Consider the following 19,973-nt stretch of genomic DNA (forward strand, 5'->3'; position numbering starts at 1 on the left):
AAGATAGCACACTATTTTGCCATAAACCAAAGACTACGTGTCTATGGAATATTATTTCTGGATTTCAAGGCTTTCGAACCTAAATATCAGCTCAGCCTGCTACATACTATTCCACATCCAGCTTATTAATCTTCAGGAGACCTCCATACTGCCTCCACATTTTCTGGTTACTCTTAGGTTGAAATAAAGGAAGGGAAGGAGGAAGGGAAGGAGGAAGGGAAAGAAGGAAGGAATTCAATTATCTTTTAATTTGATTTTGTAATGTAATGGGATGTAGCAATTATAATCTGCAGGATGTACACCCCTAAACAGAAGAGGATGTGACCATTACTTAATTGTTCCATTTGACGAAGTCAGTCCTTGCTTTAATTCACACATGAATAGCATCAATTTGCATGTAAATAGAAACTACATGCTTCCATGGAGCTAAAAAGCTGTGTTTCAAGGTGGAATTAGGCAGTGGGCATGTCACAATTTGATAGCTCAACCTTGTAGAGAGACATCTTGGCTAAAACCACTTTAAGTACTCACTTCCTTGCTTTCTCATAGGACTGCATATTGGCCTAGCTCAAAAGGTGCCTCCATATTAGGCTGCTTTTTTTAAAAAAGAAGTCATTCAATAGGGATGGGCAAATTTGTTAGTTTCGGGTTCTCTCAGGGCTTATCCACACTGACCTTTTGCCCCACTCTCTCCAAGCCACACCTTAGCTGTTGTTGTTTCTCCTTGAGTTTTCCCTGAGAAAATGCACCCTTTAAAGCTGAATCAGAGCAAACATCAATTCAGGTTTTCTGCAGATTGATGTTTGCTCTGATTGAGCTTTAAAGAGTGGTTTTTTTGTAGGGAAAGCTTTGGAGGGGGAAAAGGGGGCTCTCAGACATGGAGACCTGCACCTGGAAAGAGCAAAGGAAAGCGTGGATAAGGCCTCCATTCCCCCCCTCTTTTTCTTACTCTACTCTGGTCTTCCAATGCTCACATGAGTACAATATCTAGGAAAGCAACTGGCTACATAAAACTAATATAGGAAATAGAACATATGTGCATTAGCAAGACCTAACAGGCTTTGAGGAATGACTAATATTGCTGCATTTTAATCCTGCTGTTCTTTACTGATGCTGCTGGTTTCATTTCAACATTATTGATGACTATTCTATTTATGTGACTTTATTTGATTTTATGATTTATGATTTTGTCTGCAAAGCATGGAGTTGCGCTTTTTGTTCTTTGGATGTTGCATCAAGATAAGAGATGGCCTTCTCTCTAAATCCTTGTAAAGCTTATTAGCTAAAGTGATCACTTTAATGGGCACTGATGGTCAACTGATATTCCCAGAACAATATGTGCACACTATGCCAATCTGTCAGTGCAAGAGCTGGTTTAAACAGTTTTTAAAGTCTGGAGCGTGGCCAGTAGAAGCAAAAGCTTCAGCTAGTAACCCAGCTGTGACCCTATCTGGATAGGGACAGCCTGACTTCTGATAACCCCTAGGTTAGACTACTGCAACACATTATACATGGGGCTGCTTTTGAATACAGATGGGAAACCTCAGCTGGTGCAGAATTCAGCAGCCAGGTTGTTCACTAGGGCAAGATGGTTAGAGCATATAATGCCAATTCTGGCTAAACGGCACTGGCAGCCCAATTCAAAGTGCTGGTTTTGATCTGTAAAGGTCTTGAACACCTCAGGACCACAGTACCTCAAGGACCGGCTCTTCCAATGTTTATGTTCTTATACTCTTGTCAGTGACATAGAAGATCCTGAATTGCTTAGGATCTACCATAGTTACCTAAAGGAGAACCTCTCCACATAGCCTTGCCCAAGAACTGAGATTGGCCTTTAGGGCCCTTCATAGAATCCTTTCTGTGAGTTCAATGCATCATGCAAGGAACATATGAAAGGCCTTCTCCATGGTGGTGTCGTGGAGGTGTACTTGGCAACGCTTCCCCCAGGTGGGATTGGACAACTGACTGAGGTAGGCGGAGACCTCCAGGTATCCCACCTGAGGGAAGGCAAACCAAGCCTATGCTGTTGGAGCCGCTCCAGATCTAGGGGCTGCGCGCGTCCACGCAAAGGGCGCCCCCCCGTTTTAAGTGTGGAGCGGTCATTGCTGTCATCCATTTTTGACCATGGTGGCTGCTCTGATGTTTAATGAAGTTGATGGTTTCTTGCTTAGCAGGGCCCCAGCTAACACCAGGAAATCATGTTGGGTATAACGTGTGTTTGAACCAGATCATTGTTGCTTTCCAACATGATCTGGAGCAAAAGGAACTATAAAATGCATGTCAAGAGTTACAGGTAAATGATCCAGGGCAAGGTTTGAACCAATGCATCCCTGTTTCCCCTTCAGCAATAGAAATTAAAAAACAGAAGGAGAAAACAATGGCAGGCAAATGTGATCCTGTGTTGGCTGCACAGGATTAAGCAGGCCATTTCAAGATATTTTCCTTGAAGAGTATTTCATTGGCCTCAAAAGACAGATTTAAAAAGAGCACCTTATTGTTCCCTGTTTTTATCTCCTGTTCTTTTTCAAAGCCACAAATTTCCATCTGCTGCATTTAGAACTTAAACTGTCCCCAAAAACAAGTAAATTAAAAGTGTTTCTCCTAGATTTGTCACAGTGCCTATAAAATTCTGACTTTATATGCTTCCTGGACTTTTGTGCTCATTTGTTTTCAGTTCAGCTGTAAGCCACCAAGCACTTCATCTGCTACCACAATTGCAAGCATTAAAACAAATTGAACACAAAATTATGCAGGAATGTGTTAATGAAGGACTCTTGCTCTACAACACTGATTTCTGGGCACCAAGACTAAAAGTGGACTGCTTTCAAGCAAGAGTCACCCGCAGGTGTTCAGTTGAGTCCCCTCATGCCCCAAGAACAAAGGAAGCTGCCTTATATAGAATCAGAGCATTGGTCTATCTAGCTCAAAATTTCCTACACTGACAAATAGCAGGACTTCAAGGATTCAGCTCTACCTGGAGATGCTAGGAATTGAACCTGGGACCTTTTGCAGGCAGATGTTCTACCACTGAGCTACAGTCTTCGCCCAAGAAGAAAACAATTACAAGGAAGAAAGACATACCATTCCCTATGACCTCATAGCCCTTTTCACATGGTCTTCCAATTTTATTGTACTTTTACTTTTTTGAACCTCCCTGAGATCTATGGGTTTAGGTGATATGAAAATTTAATAGCTACAACAATTGGAAAGAACAGAATTGCACCTTGGTCCAGACAATCATCGTGCCTATGTGCACAGAGCCTATTATGTACTTGATGTACCTTAATGTATATGCTCAGACTTTGTGCGTACAGTAGCAATAAAATGATGGAGCCATGAAAAAGGACAGTGGTGTGGTATAGCTCAGCACTTCCATACATTAAGTCTACAGGTGTAGATGAAGTCTACGTGTAGCTACTAACCATGCTGGCTGAGTGAAAGAACTTCCATGTTCAGAGGGAGCATTGCATTGAGTGCCAAGTAATGTGGAAAGGAGGAAAAAGAAAGTAAAGGCAATTCCCATGATATCTTCCTAGTGTGTGACAAACAGCATGCTGGATCAAATGAACCCATGGTCTGCTTCAACAAGATTATCTAATGCAACCTTTCTCAACCTGTGGGTTCCCAGATATTGTTGGACTACAACTCCCATTACCCTTAGCTACCAAGGCCAGAGCTCAAGGATGATGGGAGCTGTAGTCCAACAACATCTGGGGACCCACAGGTTGACAACTGCTGAAAATTGTAATAGTCCTGGGCTGGGAAACCTCTTTTTTTGAAGGGGGAGTATTGTACTAGCTTTGGGAATGTGGGGATGGAGAAATCTTGGCACCCTCATCAGTCTACAGTTCATTGGCTTTTGGAGGGGAGGTGGGCTATGGCAATGAGCTAAGAGAGAGAATGATTGTGCAGTGCAAACTTAGACTCATTCTCTTTAATCACCTCCTCTTTTCTACTTTTGCTTTAAGAAACCTCACACACATGTAGGGAAGCAGGAGAAATTAGATTCAGTTTGTGTTTAAAGTCAAACATACTTTTTTCACATGTTCTGAAGCAACAAATAACCAAAACACAGCCATCCTTTGAAATCCTTTGAAGGAGGATTACCAACCAGCTCCCATAGCGGCCCCTTACTGTCAACACAGGGGCATCTAAAGGACCATCTTGCCCCGAGGGAAGTGGAGAAGCAGCAGCAGCTTTTTCTACACAAACAATTTGTCTTTCCCATTCTATTGTTACTTTAAAAATAATAATAGTAAAAGACCCAGTGCTTATTCTTGTAATTATCTTATGCAAATCACTTTGGGAAGTCTGCTTGAAAAGTGGTATATATTTTCTGTAACACTTTCCCCTTAATTCTGAGATGTCATCCTCCAGCCAAGTAATGTGTAGAAAAATGCATTTACTAGAGGAAATTGTGCATACGTTAGTGAAAACATACAAAAATGCCCCATAGCAAGAGAAATAGCTTTGCAAAAATATGTACATAGTAAAATTGCATACAAATGTGTGTGTATTAGGAGAAATTTGCACTAAAATGTCAATTAATTTTCATTTTTAAAATTGCAATTAAAAAATGTCATGTAAAAAAAAATCAGAGAACTGAATTTCAGTTTGAAAAATGAGAAACCAAAATTCACAGATTCACTCATTCCTACATAATTTAGTACCATAGACACAACGCACCTTAGATCCATTTTTGGGTTCTGTTGAAAACCAGGGGTCTAGAACACACCTACCATCTCCTGTGAGCTGAGTGTTGCACAGAGCATATTGGTACGGATGTCCAAGCTGCTGAGTTGTTCAGCCAAGAAAAACAAGGTCACATTCATCACAGCATTTTGCCTTGCCCATTGTTAATTTTGTTACAGCTACACTGAACAAAAGGAAAGCAACATAGCAAGATCATTGCTATGGAAAAACTAATGCTAAAGAACTGGTTGACAATTCGAAGCTAAAGCAATGGATTCTTATAATGTACTCCAGTGAAAGCCAGAAAATGGTTCCAATTTAATTAGAGTTTGCTCTTCGTCTTTTTTTTCCATGTGGCAACAACAATAAAAAAACTGGCTGCTCACAAGAAAAAGAAAAATTTGTATCAGTTGGTTGTTGGGTTTTTTTTTGGGGGGGGGGGTTGGTTGTTCTAGTTTCAGAAATCAGTAACATTGCCGCAACTATTTTATTTATTTATTTCAACTGTGTTGGAATCAACACACCATGATTAACTTATCCAATATTAGTTATATTCATAGCAGACTCATTGGAATAAGAAATGGGTCTACTCTTAGTATATCATTATATATATAATCTCTAAACATACAACCAAATTAATCTGGGCTATTTTGGGCTGGGGATGTTCCACTTCAGTAAAGATGTATAAAACCCATTGGACTTGGGGAGAAAAGAAATTGATTCTGCTCCCTTCATCATTTTTGCAAATACAGCCAGTGAGAGAGAGAAAATTATGTATATGAGCAATGTGTTGGCTTTATGGAGACTCATATAACTTCAGACAATGTGATTCTCCTGCCTGCCAGCACCCAAAAACACACAAGCAGTATATAGCAAAGGAAAGCTCTCACAGAAGATTAGACTTCTACATTTAAACGAGGTTGATCTTGTGGTTTAGTCAAGTATACAAGATGGGATCATGATCTTCCATCAGCCACTTTCTCCAACTTTATACTGTTCGCACATATAGATTATTCATACGAGCCTCAATTTCTATACATGAGCCCTGCAAAACAAGTTCTGGGCCAGCTCCTTTATCTCCAGGTTCAAATACAAGATCCTTCTGTATATACATAGAGAGTTGTATGGACTAAAGCAGGGACACCCTAAAACATTTCTGTTATCAGCAGGTTGTGGAACTCTTGGAGACAGAGCTTAACTCACTGTAATTATTCCGATACCCTTTTTTTTGCTGAAATGCAGAAAGCTGACATCTTTGAGAGCAGCCTGTGGGAAGCGGGGAGGGGAGGGATACACCAGACCTGCAAAGCTAGTTCTGTTTCATTCTGTTGTCATCCTGACATTTCCTTGTTAAAATGGGGGTGGGGGAGGCAACCCTTATTGACTCGTCTGTTGGCAAAGAGGTTAGTGGGCATCAACAGTTCTTGCAAATTTTGGTGCAGTTATTCCAAACCTCTCTAGCAGCTAAGCTTAGCAGCCTGGATTTGTTTCCTTAAAAGAAAAGAAAAGGGGGGGGGGGAACCCACCACACTATTGGAGAACTTGACTCTTTTCATAAAGCAATGTGTTGTGCCTCCGTAGCAAGTGCTGTTAAAGAGGATTATAGATATCCAGACTGTGGCTGTTACTTTAGTTTCTTTAAAACACATGCACTAACAAGAAAAGACCATCAATCACCCTGCAAGGTATAAATCCTAATTCCTACCCTTCCTAACAGGTTTTAAAGGTCATGGATGTATAGAAATGTGTAGCTTAATTTTAAATGCATTCATTACTCTTGCAGGGGAGTTTTACAGTTTATCCTTCCTCTGTTTTGCCCCCATTTTAAAACAGCTATTTAAAATGTGAAGCAAGCATCACCAAAGATTATAAAGTGTAGGACATAATAAAGGAGGCAGCACAGTATGCTGCCTATTTTTTGAAGTGGAGTGAGAGTTAAGGGAGGGAATCACACTTGGGGTCTGCTTTTCAATCACCCTCATTTGTAATGTTTGCATATTTACAGTAGCTCAGCTCCTTCAGCCATGTTTTCAGCAATCAGATTCCACACTGGGGACAGAGAACAGCCGCAAATGAGCGCTTGATCTATAAATGCCCATTTTTACATATAAGGAAGGTGGGGGCATGAACTGAGATGGAGGCAGGACGGCAGCTGGAGGAATTATGTATCTTGTGTTCATCTGATACAAGAAATAGATAAAACATTTGTGTTTAGGAGAATGGAGAGAGATAGGAAAATAGAATAAAAGCATGCTTATGTCATCAGACTTGCATTTTATTGGAGTGGGGGCACACTACAACTATAAAAGTTGATTGTGGCAGGTCACAGACCATCTTCTTACCAGACCTTGCTAGGCCACAGACCACCACAGGGTTAAACCTGCTAAAGTCCTTTAAAATCATGTGTGTTATTAAATGTGTTTAACAATTGGATTGTGGCCCTAGGTCACACCCACACGAAACACTTAATGCGTATTTATTACACTTTAAAAGTCATGACTTCCTCCAAAGTATCCTGGGACTGTAGCTTGCCCATTGCATGTCCATAATTCCCAGCACCCTTAAACTACAGTCCGTAAGATTATTTGAGAGTATCCACAATTAGCTGGATCCAGATAAAGCCAGTGGAACTTGGTTCCTATTGAACTTAAGGGAGCTTTAAGGAAAAATAATTATTAACTAGTCCCATTGATTCCAATGGATCTGGACCAAACCCTATATTTAGGGGCTAGATTTGTGTAACATGCTCAGCTGTGTGTATATTTATGGCATCTAAGGGTGGCAGAAACTTCCAGCCAATCTTGTTGAGTAATTTGGCACACACCAATGCAAGAGACACTTTCTCTCAGGAAATCTCCATTCTTACCACAGGAAGGCAAGCAATGGAAAAGATTCTGTTGTGGACTCTCTGGCCACCGTAGTCAGGAGGGGTAAAGAAGCAAGCTAGGAATCTCCAAGTTTGTGTGGTGGTACAGTTTTGGGCTTTGCTGTTTCATAAACAGTTATGATGAGCCACCTCAATGAAGGGTAGAAGGAGATGGAACAGTATAGCTTCACCTTCAGTGCAGGCAGGGCAGAGGCAAAAAAGCACATTTTACTTTTGTACGGTAAGCTACACACACACCTCTCTATCTGCCATCCAGGCAAGTAAGGGGCATTACCAGAGTTCAAGGATACATCCCAGCCAGGCAAAAACATGCAAGCAGAACCAGTGAAGGAGGCACTTACGGATTGTCCTGAAATGCCAGAGAGAGAAGCCTGGAGGAGCACATTTGGGCCCAGACCAGGTGTTTCCCACTTTTCTATTAAGAGGTTCCAAATAGGTCAAGTTTCAACCATTAAAAACTCCCCTACAATCAGTTGATAACACCCCTCCGCAACCACAACCCTTGTTCTTTCTATTTGTCTTGCTATTTCTTGTTTGCAAAATATTAAGTGTCAAACTGTTGAGTGAGACTGGTCTTCCTAATGTGTCTAGTGAGCGAAAAACAGCCTTGACAAAAACTTATTAGCTCAGCCAGCTATAAATAAGAAAATAAATACAATAAGGAACAAGGTGGCTGATAATACCTTGTAAATGAAGTCATCAAGGAAAGCATGGAATGGAAATGTCTGTGTCATTAATTGTATATGAAACAGAATGCCAAAAACATGAATTAAGCAATGAGAGAGAGAGAGAGAGAAATACATATATTTGCTAGCTAATTTGAACTAAGTGGAAAAGCAGCATAAAATGGCAAAAAAGTGATTTACTTACTCCAAGACCTGAAGATGTACGTGTTACTGTTTAGGTAATCTCAGGATTATTTGGTTAAAATAAAATGTTGCTCAGACGAAAAAGAATCTTCACGAAGTCTAACTGCTATTTGCTTTGCATGACGATCTTATGCAGAAGAGAAAAATAAGCTCAGATATATTCTGAGAGGGAGCAATATTTGGAGTTAATTGGCCCATTAAGCGATTAATTTAATAGGTGGGTGTTAGTCACTAACATTAGGTTATCCTAGGCAAATTGTCAAAAAGGTAAACTGAAATGAGAATCCAAAATGAATACTGAAATGACAGCAAACATTAGGAAGAGAGAAATGGCATTCAAATAGTAACAGTGTATACAGGATTGGAGAGACCTCTAGTGTCCCTAAAAACCTGAAACACAAAAGCAGCTCATTATTGTGCTAACAGGATATATAGATGGCTAGTTTTCATCTTATCAAAAGGGGGAAACTGCAAGTTTAATATTATGGCTTGCAAAATACCAAACATGTATCATACATTACAATCTCCTACATGTATACAGATCCACGTGCATCAGCCAATCTGTACAATATAGCCACAGTTATATCCAAAAGCGGTCATAATGTATTGAATTTCATTAGCTCTTAGTTCTTGCAGTCTCCCAAACCACAAGCTGCCAAGTCCTTTTAGTCCATTCCAAAAAGAAGCTCCCCTTCTTCATGGATATGAATAATCAATCTCCATATATATATATATATATATATATATATATTTGCTTTCGTAGATTTTCACGGGTACAGGAATGCAGGTTTTGGTGTCTTCGGGTGTCTTCCCATGTAAGAGTTGGGGTGTCTAGGCGACGTTTCGACGAGGTCTCACTCGTCATCTTCAGGCTGGTGCTTTCGGCTTCTTGTTACTCTGTTCCAGTAACAAGAAGCCGAAAGCACCAGCCTGAAGATGACGAGTGAGACCTCGTCGAAACGTCGCCTAGACACCCCAACTCTTACACGGGAAGACACCCGAAGACACCAAAACCTGCATATATATATATATGCTAATATTAATCATGCAATCTAAAGGTATGAGAGGAAACCCTTTTCAGCTCTCTGGGGGCAAGGCCAGAGACAAAACTGGGTTGGGGCAATGAATGTCCACTTAACCTTCATAAAGTAGGATAGTTTCTACACACACGCCCTCTATGCTCCTCTAGGCAACCAAGAAGCACAGTGGTACAAGTGCATTAGGCTGCTCCAGAGACAAGAGTCAGGGAACAATATGACCAAATATGTGTGAATTAGAACAGGCCACAATTAAGTAAAGTTAGTGGGGATGGCATGGCATTTAGGCATGGATCTGTTCTGCTTCAATTGTCTGGTGTGATGATGGTATTTTACTTGATGTTTTGGTTTGTATATATACTGTAAGTTACTTTGGTTACCTCTTTACAGAAAATGACCAATACATTTAATAAATCATCATCACCTACCACTGTCTGTTCACCTGTCACCTCTGAGCCAGTGAGAGAGAGCCATGGCTCAGTGGTAGAGCTTCTGTTTTGCATGCAGACGTTCTCCAGCTGAATCCCTGGCATCTCCAGGTAGCTCTAGATAATTATTCCCTGCAGCCGACTCCATGGGACCTGAGGGGGCCCGAGCCCCCTCAAAAATTCGTTTGGGGGGGCTCTGCCCCCCCCCAATAATTTAAGAAAATTATTAGGCACCTTGCCAAAAACCACGCAGGGGACTCCGGCGCGCGCCTCCCAAAGTGACCGGTAGCTCCTGAGAAGGGGCTGGCAGGTCGGTCAGTCAGAGGAAGACCCCCAGCGGCGGGACTTTAGAAAGGAATGGAGCCGCGGGGCCCAGAAACGGCGTATTCGTCGCCGGCGAGGGACCGGGGTGAGGGGAGAATGGAGGGGACGGGAGTTCCCACCGCCGGAGCGGGGCTTTTTTTCTGGGTTCGGCTAAGGTGACGTTGGTAGGAGGGGGTGGCCGCCTCCCGGCGCGAAGCCTGGGGAGGGCAGGCTGGTTCTTGCATGCAAAAGCACCACTGCCATCCTGCCGCCAGTATGGACCCCGGTATGGCCCCCCCAATATTTTTTATAAGTCGGCGCCCCTGTCCCTGCCCCAAACCACAGAGGGAAGTTGTTGTCGGTTCAGACAATACTAAGCTAGATGAACCAGTGGTGTGACTCAGAATAAATCACACCATTTCCTTGGAGGAAGAGCCTCCCTTCACCCCAAAGAGAAGGAAGCAGGAAGCAGAGAGAGCACTGAAGAGGAAGTGGGCCTGCTGAAAGAGAAGCCCATTGTTGGTTTTGTGCTCATGGGCCTCCAAAACCTGAAGTTTGAACATTTCAGAAATGTTCCCCACCTCCTTCAGGGTGTGACTAGATAATATAACAGACATGGCACTACTGCCAATAATGGCTGTCTCACATCTGGTTGTCCCTTTGATACCTATTGAATAATGATATTCTCAATGTGATGTGATATCATCCCGTTCTGAGATTAGACAGCCACGACACCAACACATTGGCTCCTGATGATGGGGATGGGATTTTCACATGACGTGATGGCATCACAACATGCACTGAGTTTCACTTGACATTTTAGGTAAGAGAGAGCTGCGGTTCTCAGCTAGTTCCTCAATCTATCAGAAAACCCCTGATTAACCAACAATTAGATCTGCTGTCTACTGCATTGTTACAGTAAGCTTCTGCAACATAAAATTTTATTAGAATGCCTCCCAGGTAGTTTATGTCTATGCCACATCTGTCATAGAGAAAGCATGCATATGAGTCACAATCAGAGCCTGCCCACCCATGAGGGAAGGTGAAGCAACTGCCTCAGAGCTTTGGAACATTCGATGGGGCAGTAGATCCGGGCCCATAAGGAGCAAATTACTTCCCATTTACATTCTCAGCCACCACTTTCTCCTCCATGCTGCTGCTGTTTGCTGTCGTGTCTGGAAGCAATGACCCCCCCCCATCAGCCTCCTTTTGGATCTCCTTTTTCTCCCCGTTTTCTCATTGGTGGTGGTGGCACTGGTAAGGGGGCAGGGGAGGAGTTGGGGGGTGGATCCTGTTTCTGAGGGCTCATATGTCTCCTCTCCATGACTGATACACACAATCATGCTCACATCCCATCTTTCTCTCTTCTATAGATTGATTATCTACAGTACTGATACAAGGTTCAGTATCAGTAAGGATTTCGGCTTAGAACCTTCACTGCATCCTGGTGTTAGACAGGAGGAACTGCTAAATACAGCTGCCCCATTGTCAGGGAGTGGCAGGACACTGATGAGTGTTCACCGGAGGAAGAGGGCTGCATTCTGACTTGGGATAAATGAGCAGTGGTCCGTGAGGAATCTGTAACAGCCAGGAGGCAAGAATAGGAGGCAATGGAATCTTCAGAGCTGGAAGGAAGGAAGAGAAGGCAGAGGCAGGTGAGGGAAGTGAAGGAAGGTCCAGGTACTTCCCCACCCTCTCTTGCATCACTTTCTCCTGGAACCAGGAAAAAATGGAAGCTGCTAAAGCAGAAGCAGCATTATGTGAAGAAGGATTTGCTTTGGTCTGATCCAAATCAATTACTGATTTTCATGAACAGGACAGCCCTTGGCAGGTGACCCTCAACAAGGGATATAATATTAAGAAAGGATATAGTATAAGTCTGGGGAACCTTTGGCTCTCCAAAGGTTGCTAAACTACAATTCCCATCATCCCTGGCCTTTGCCCATACTTTTTAGGGCTGGAGTAAAGTTTCCCATGCTTCTTCTAGGAATACTGGAGACAAGTTGCTACTCCCCATCACAAGTCAAGCATTTGCAAATGTCTTCTCTGTTTATTTTATAGAAAATATTATCTTCTTCTCTGACAGCTTATCCATAACCCAGAGGGAAATGATATCTATGTTGCTGTCAGCATTGTTCAATTCAGGAGAAAGAGATCTGGCAGAGGAATCCTATACTACAGTGTGGTTGAGTTCCAGGACTTTGTCAACATATTTCAGGTAACTGGATTCAGCTGAAATACAGTCAAACTTAATCCACAAGATGTCTGGCCAGTTTTCTCTCTGGCGTATGTTTTCTGATCTTTACGTCTATTGCAGTTAGTTCTTTGACCAAGGAGGGGTTGGTTCATTTTATTTATTTTTGCAAAAGTTACAGTGAACATTTTCCTTTATATTCTCCCGTAGGCACTCTGGTGAGTTAAGAATGCCACCTATAGTTCATCATTGAAATAGCTCCAAGAGGAGAAAGAAAGAGAGAAAGAGAGAAAGAGAGAAAGAGAGAAAGAGAGAAAGAGAGAAAGAGAGAGAGAGAGAGAGAGAGAAAGAAAGAAAGAAAGAAAGAAAGAAAGAAAGAAAGAAAAGTGGGGGGGGGACACACCTTCCATGAATACCAACCAGGAATGTTGAATGACATGGATCTTTGAGATTTCTGATACATATGACAAAGTTTTTTTCAGTTAAGCTGCGGATGGAAACTTAGCAATCAACTGGCTTCTGTATTTCCGGAACATAGCAACATAATTCTTTGTTCAAAAATGTATCAAAATAAGTCTGAAATGTGTGAAAGAAAGGTGCTTTAAAATACATTTAAAATAATATGTAGATGCTAATTTTCCTGTAATTTTAAAAATTGCTAATTAATCTGGAAATCAGGTGAGATAGATTTATGAATGCACACATTCAAACAGGATGAGCAGTTACAATAGACAGATTCATCCATACCATCAAGTCATTACATTTCCATCAAGTTGCATTCCAATCCATTGTAACAATTTTCAGAACAATTTCTGTGTGTCTGTTGCAGCAAAAACAACAAAGCATCTTGTGCTGCCTTAAATTTTAATAGATTTTATTACAGTGTCAGCTTTTGTCAACTAGCACTCAGTTCATCAGATGAATGAAGAGTTATTCTGAGTCACAGCTGCATTTCTTAGGGCTGGGCGGGCAGTAAGGTCAAAGGGAAATGAAATGTGGCCATCCAGGCCTCTCTATCTGCCCCTTGGGATTCTCCCATGGCCGTAGCTTTCACAGGTCCTGATCAACACCCTCTCTAGTACTTTCGCATGGTTGGAATATGTCCTTGAACTGTAATGATGCCTCTTGCTTGTCATGCTGGAGAAATATATGCAGAGAGAACCATCTGACTTTTCTGTAGTTGGAATGTAGACTACTGTGCAATAATGAGTCACATCCATTACCCCACCACCACTGGAATCTCATTCCCAGTGCCTTGCAGACCATTTTCTACAACTTCCATGAGACATATGCACCTGGTGATTTGCCCTGCTCTAATTCTTTCCTGTTCAACCCCTCAAACCAGCAACAATATTGTAGGGGTGTGTGTGAAGGGACCTTGTTCCCTAGGAGTTGGCTCCTATGGGTCAGATAGAGAGGCCTGGATGGTCTCATTTGGTCCCCGGGTCTGCAGTACTCCATCCCTATACTAATTAGAGAGAAGATGTTCATGGGAACCTCCTACGGGAAACTTGCCCAAGAATTCCTACACACACAATTAAACAAAAAACAAAAAACTGGAGCTATGCCTGGGGGTGGTGATGCAGTGCCGCAACATTTAATAAACCAGCTCTAAGTGAGTTAGAAGAAGCCTTGAAAGACAGGTATGCATGCCAAGTTTGCTTTCAAATTCTTGACAAACTCCTGCTTAATAAATAGCAATTTGCCGTGTCGGAACGCTGAACTCTCTGCTTTGGCTCACTCATAACAAAGACGCATATTCAGAGTCGTGCTGTTTCATGACCCTCCTGAGTTTCTGTTTGAGAACTCCTTGGAAACAGCTGCCACTTCCTCACAAAGCACGTGAGGCGTAACCCAACCAATTTATTGAATTATTCATTAGACTGAGAGAATAAATAAAAAAGGTGGGTATAAGAGGGTGGGTGGGGGGAGAGAGAAGAGTGTGGCTGTTATATTGGGGAGAAAGGAAGTTGTCAGAAAGTGCTTTTTATTTATAGGTTTATTACAGCTTGCATTTGTCTCTGTGAGAAGCATACAATTTTCTCTATTGGCCACCATAACTCAGGATAGAAAGAAGAGCTGTAAATACTAGAAATTTGGGGTTTTCTGGGACTATGGTCTCCTATTTTTAACTTGCATTTTAACATGGAGGTAAAACATTCCTTTGACAATGTACAGATATTAAATAAAGATCAGGGGGATACAGCAAGCAGAAATTATTCAAGTACTAGAGGAAAAAAATTGCTCCAGGCTACTCTTTCACACATTGTTGCTCAAGTCAGGATTATGATATGACAGTTCTAACTCTGCTGCTGACATTCGAATAGACTATTACATTATTTACTTTTTGTAAAATAACATTCTATTACAGCTCCCTCAAGGCCCACTGCTGTTCTTAGTTTAAGGGGAAAAGATTCTCTTTGCCCATGATTCTGAGCTTCCAATTTGCTAATGCAGCTCTGGTGGAGACCACTAATCGGGTCCTCCCTTAAAGAGGGCACATATTGTGGTGAGACCTGGACAACCGACACCCTGTGTTGTGGGTGGGAACATCTGGTAAGCCACAACACCCAATTGGTAGGTCCCTCAAAGCTGGGTACAATCTGGTCAATGGGACGCAGACCTTATAGAGATGCCTGTTAAAAGGAATCTTAGCCCTGCCCTCCCTTCAAAAGGGGTAATTAGAGGCCTGTCTCAGTCGCTGCATTCAGTGCAAGCTCCAGCAGTTCCTCAGCAAACATTGGATTGTCTGGGGTCTATCATGCGTTGGGTGGGATGGCTGGCCCATTTGCACGCCCTCCCTACCCAGATTTGCACCTTTCTCCTTTGGGCATGGTGCCTAAAAAGGCCCCAGGTGAATTTTGATTAATTCACTATTTATCTTAGCCGCTGGGTTAATCAGTAAATGATGCTATCCCTCCTGAGTTGCGTTCTGTTAAATATGCCACCTTTGACCAAGCAATTAAGTTAATCAGGAGTTTTGGGAAGGGTGCACTTTTGCCAAAGTGCAATGTAGAGCTGCCTTTCCTTTACTTCCTGTTCATCCATTCGATTTTAAGCTGCTGGGGTTCCAGTTGGATGGAGCTTATTATGTGGATCAGGCAATGCCTATGGGCTGCTGTATATCCTGTGCAGCTTTTGAGGCCTTCAGTACATTTTTGGACTGGGCTTTGCGTACCAAGACAGGTTTTAGGGGCGTAACCCATTACCTCGATGATTTTTTATTAAGTTCTGCAGCAGATTCGGAGAAATGCCTACTGCTTTTGCAGGCTTTTAATGACCTAACTCAGGAGTTAGGGGTTCCTTTAGCGGCTGATAAAACAGAAGGCCCAGTCATGAGGTTGTCTTACCTCAGGATTCAGTTGGATACGGTGGCATTAACTTCCGCTCTGCCTGAAGTAAAGTTGATGGCTTTGTGTGACATCATTATGGAATTCTTGCTACGGGTGAAAGTTACCTTGAGGCAGATTCAGTCCCTGTTGGGCCATTTGAACTTCACATGCAGGGTGGTGGCACCTGGCCACCCCTTTTGTGCACGCTTAGCAAGACTCTCAGCTGTCCTGCACTCACCCCATCACCAGGTCCAATTGCCCAGCAAGGTCAGGGCAGACCTGCAGATGTGGCTTGAATTCCTTAGGGAGTTCAATGGCATATCCTTGTGGCAGGATACCTTGAACCTGCAATTCGATTTCCAGGTCCATTCAGACGCCACTGGTTCCTTGGGCTTTGGGCTCTATTTCCGTGGCTTGAGTGCTGGCAGGGTACAGCCATTACCCGTGAATTAACCTTTCTTGAGTTTTTCCCCATCGTAGTGACAGTGCACATCTGGACCATGCAGTTTAAGGACCAGCGGGTCTGCTTCTGGTCCAATAACCAGGCCGTGGTGAGCGTTTTGGCAAGGCAGTCATCCCTCTCCAACACAGTCTCTGCCCTCTTGCGCACATGGTCAGGTTACATAATAGCTCATAGTATTTCCATACATTTAAATGCTAGCTGTAGCTATGCCTTGAATAGAATAGGCAACCTGAATTCACGGTTAGGCTTTAAACAGCATGCTGAATAGTTTTAATGTACTATAACCTGCAGATAACTTTCATGTAATTTGGTTTGTAAATGCTAACAACTGGAATCCCCTTTTTTATTTATTGCAAAGGCTAGCATATTCATCATCTTGCCTAATTAAAATTTAGCAATTAACGAGCAGGGGCAAAATGGCACAATGAGGTCAGAAGCAACCTAAGCAAACTTATCATAAATGCAGAGCATTTTAGAGTTTCTAAAAAGTTCATTCTTTGCTTAATTAACAGATCTAATTACAGTCCTGACATAACAGAATGCAAAGCGTTCTCTTTCAAAGACAAGAAGTCAAAGGTTTAATAGAGCAGATAACCTTCTTTTTCAGAATGCTGTGACAGAGCTGAGCACAAGGGGAGGGAGCCATTTTACCAAGCAGTCAACAGGGTTGATGCAATGGATTTGACAGAAATTAAAGCTAAGCAATACACAGGAATCCCAATGCAACAAAGGAATTGAAAGCGAATAAAAACTCTCATGTATCTTGGGATCTGAACTAACACCAAGTCAAGGCATTTGATAATCTCCTTTCTTAGCACGATCCCAGTTCTTATTCTGTGACCTCCACTGGCTACTTGTGAAAAACAGTTTCATGTTTCAGAGATAGCAAGTTTTGTAATTATCACCTTATTGATCTAAAATGCAAAAGGCACACACACACACATTCCCACTCCCTCTTCCTGTATTAAACAAGGATGTGTAAGGTAAAAGCAAAACAAAACCCGTGTATTGATGCTTGTTGACCACAAGGTTTCAGAAACTCATTCCAAAAGAGATTATAGTGTATTCAGCTTTGTCCAGATTTAACTGTGTGGTCTGGGAAAGAGAACAGAACACTGATTGGAAACTTATAGAGTCTCAGCCTTGCTGAGCTGACTTTGTACAGACAAACAAACAAAAGCTTTGAAACTCCATATGGACAAAGTTCCTAAGCATGAGGACAATGAAAGCCAGTTGGCTGTTGGCTTAGGCTTCAAGCTTAACCCCACTTACGTGGGAGTAAGATCTTATAGAATTTACTTCTAAGTAGACATGGTTAGGATTGTGCTAATAGGCACAAATCCTATGAGTAATCTCACTAATCAGAATGAGACATCTGAGGAAATTAGCAATCCCTATGGTAGAGAATCCTTAAATTACCCCGGACTGAATCATGAAAGGCTTCAAAGGCCCATACTGCTACTTTGAACTGTGTGTAGTACGACCAAGAACCAAAACTTTGTCCTAGGAGTAAACACCATAACTAGCAGTCACAAGTCTTAATGTGTTAACAGCACTCTATAGAAGTAGGTATCAAGACAGGTGTTTCAACCCTTGACGTGTGGGTTTCACTGACAATTATCAGGTTTAACAGGCACACAGTGTTTCTCTGAGCAGCAATGAAAACAAATTCACAGCAAACTGAAGGCTGTGATGAATGTGATTCGAAGTAAGCCCTCTACAAGCATTATGTCTACACATTTAATTAAAGCATGAACAGGTCCACACCCAATAGCTTTGCCTACTAGCATGTGCCTGTACACCATGAACATCTGTAGGATGGAAGTCTTCATGCATATATGAAAAGGCTTCATATATGCTGCACACTGAATATGTACATGGCAGGAAATGCGGCTAGGAAGCACAGCACCACACATACATTGACTGAATATTTGAGCATAATGACCACTTCCCACATCAAATGGGGGGCGCCTTTTGCATGGTTGCGTACAGCCCTCTGGATCCCAGTGCGGCTCCTGGTAGTTCGGGCTGGCTTCATCTTCCCCAGGCTGGATACCTGGAGGTCTCTGCCTAACTCAGTCAATCGCCCAATCCCGCCTGGAGAGGCATTGACAGGTAAGGGGAGGGGCCACCCTGCCCACACAACAGAAGGTGAATCTTACCTGTGAAGCGTCAGTCGGCTCCAGAGCTTCTCCCACCCTGCCCTCCCTCAGGTAAGTCTTCTTTTGCAGGTTAACTTCTTTTCCACAGGTACGCAGGCACTGCTACATCAGGGTCGCTGTTGAAGGGCCAGAAAGGAATTTTCCTGCATTGGCAGGTTTTGCCTTTCCCTTAGCAAAATGAAACAACTTTGGTGGTTTCAGGCCTTGAGCATCTTCCTAAATTGGGGGGGGGGGGGGTTGAAGCGGTGACCCATGCCTCCCTTGCGGTGGTGATCACAGGGTTCCCTGTTAAAGGGGTCTTGAGGGGAGGCATTGGCCATATGCCGAGAGGTAATCATTGCTCTCCCCTCCAACGGTGGCGAAACAGGGGGAAGGCTCTCTGCTTAAACATATGTTCTCCAGAGCAGCCCAATCCCACACATTCTGGATAACCCTGATGTCTCCCAGATCCCCGGCTGGGGACTGGGAAGGATAAATACCCAATGCCTGAGCCAAGGTTTCCCTACATCTGAAATTTAATAAAGTTGTGGCCAATTTTAATCCCATAGCACATTGTCTTGAGTCATTATTTTGCTCAGGGGTCGCCTGGAGTTGGGGGGACTCCGCCTGTCCATGCAATTTATGAAGATCTAGCAATCTCAACCCAGTTAATCTCATCTACTTTCCTCCCTCTTCCAGCTGTCAACTGACAAAGAGTGGTATTCAGCTGAGTTTCCCTCACAGTAAAGGTAAAGGTACCCCTGACCATTAGGTCCAGTCGCGGACGACTCTGGGGTTGCGGCGCTCATCTCACTCCACAGGCCGAGGGAGCTGGCGTTTGTCCGCAGACAGCTTCCAGGTCATGTGGCCAGCATGACTAAGCCACTTCTGGCGAACCAGAGCAGTGCACAGAAACGCCGTTTACCTTCCCATCGGAGCGGTACCTATTTATCTACTTGCACTTGACGTGCTTTCGAACTGCTAGGTGGGCAGGAGTTGGGTCCGAACAACGGGAGCTCACCCCATCGTGGGGATTCAAACCGCCGACCTTCTGATCTGCAAGCCCTAGGTTCTGTGGTTTAGACCACAGCACCACCCAAGTCCCTTTCACAGTAGACCCATTGAAATTAATTGACTTAATTTAGGCTTGCTCATTCATTTCAATGGGTCTACTCTTAATCAAACTTGTATGGTGGGTGGAATTCACCCCATCCCCACCCTATCTATTACTTGATGTGTCCCTCTGTTTTTTTTATTATCATGACATTCCATACATCAAGCGATTGCCTCCATCACCCTTCCAAACAGAAGCCCCATACACAGTTCCTTCAATGACTACTTGGCTTATTCCCCCCCCCCCCCAATAAATGGAATTCTAAGCCACATATTTTTGCTGTTGACACTTCCAAAGGCAATTTTTATAAACGGGTTTCTAAAATAACAAAAGTGACAACTAAAAAACCCCACACTTCTTAATGTCTGAATGCCCCATGAAGATGTTAATCACAGGCAATATAAACTCAAGCCAAAAAGAGCCATTTGGTTTCCTGAATTTATTGGAAAGCAGAAAGCAGCAGGATCAACTCTCTCTTTTTGCTTTATTTTCTGGCATTGAAGAGCTTTCAAC

General features: G+C 42.8%; 1 long non-coding RNA gene across 1 annotated transcript in view; it reads right to left on the reverse strand.

Moving 5' to 3' along the window:
* Positions 1-4,707: 4,707 nt before the first annotated feature.
* The window catches only part of LOC310712262, a 46,277-nt gene continuing 31,011 nt past the window's right edge, over positions 4,708-19,973 (reverse strand). The window contains exon 4 of the long non-coding RNA XR_014528819.1: positions 4,708-4,871. This is a non-coding gene — a long non-coding RNA (uncharacterized lncRNA). The remainder of the gene's footprint in view (positions 4,872-19,973) is intronic.

This window comes from Podarcis liolepis (assembly GCF_965112155.1).
Source record: "Podarcis liolepis genome assembly, chromosome: 7".
Classification (NCBI taxonomy): domain Eukaryota; kingdom Metazoa; phylum Chordata; class Lepidosauria; order Squamata; family Lacertidae; genus Podarcis; species Podarcis liolepis.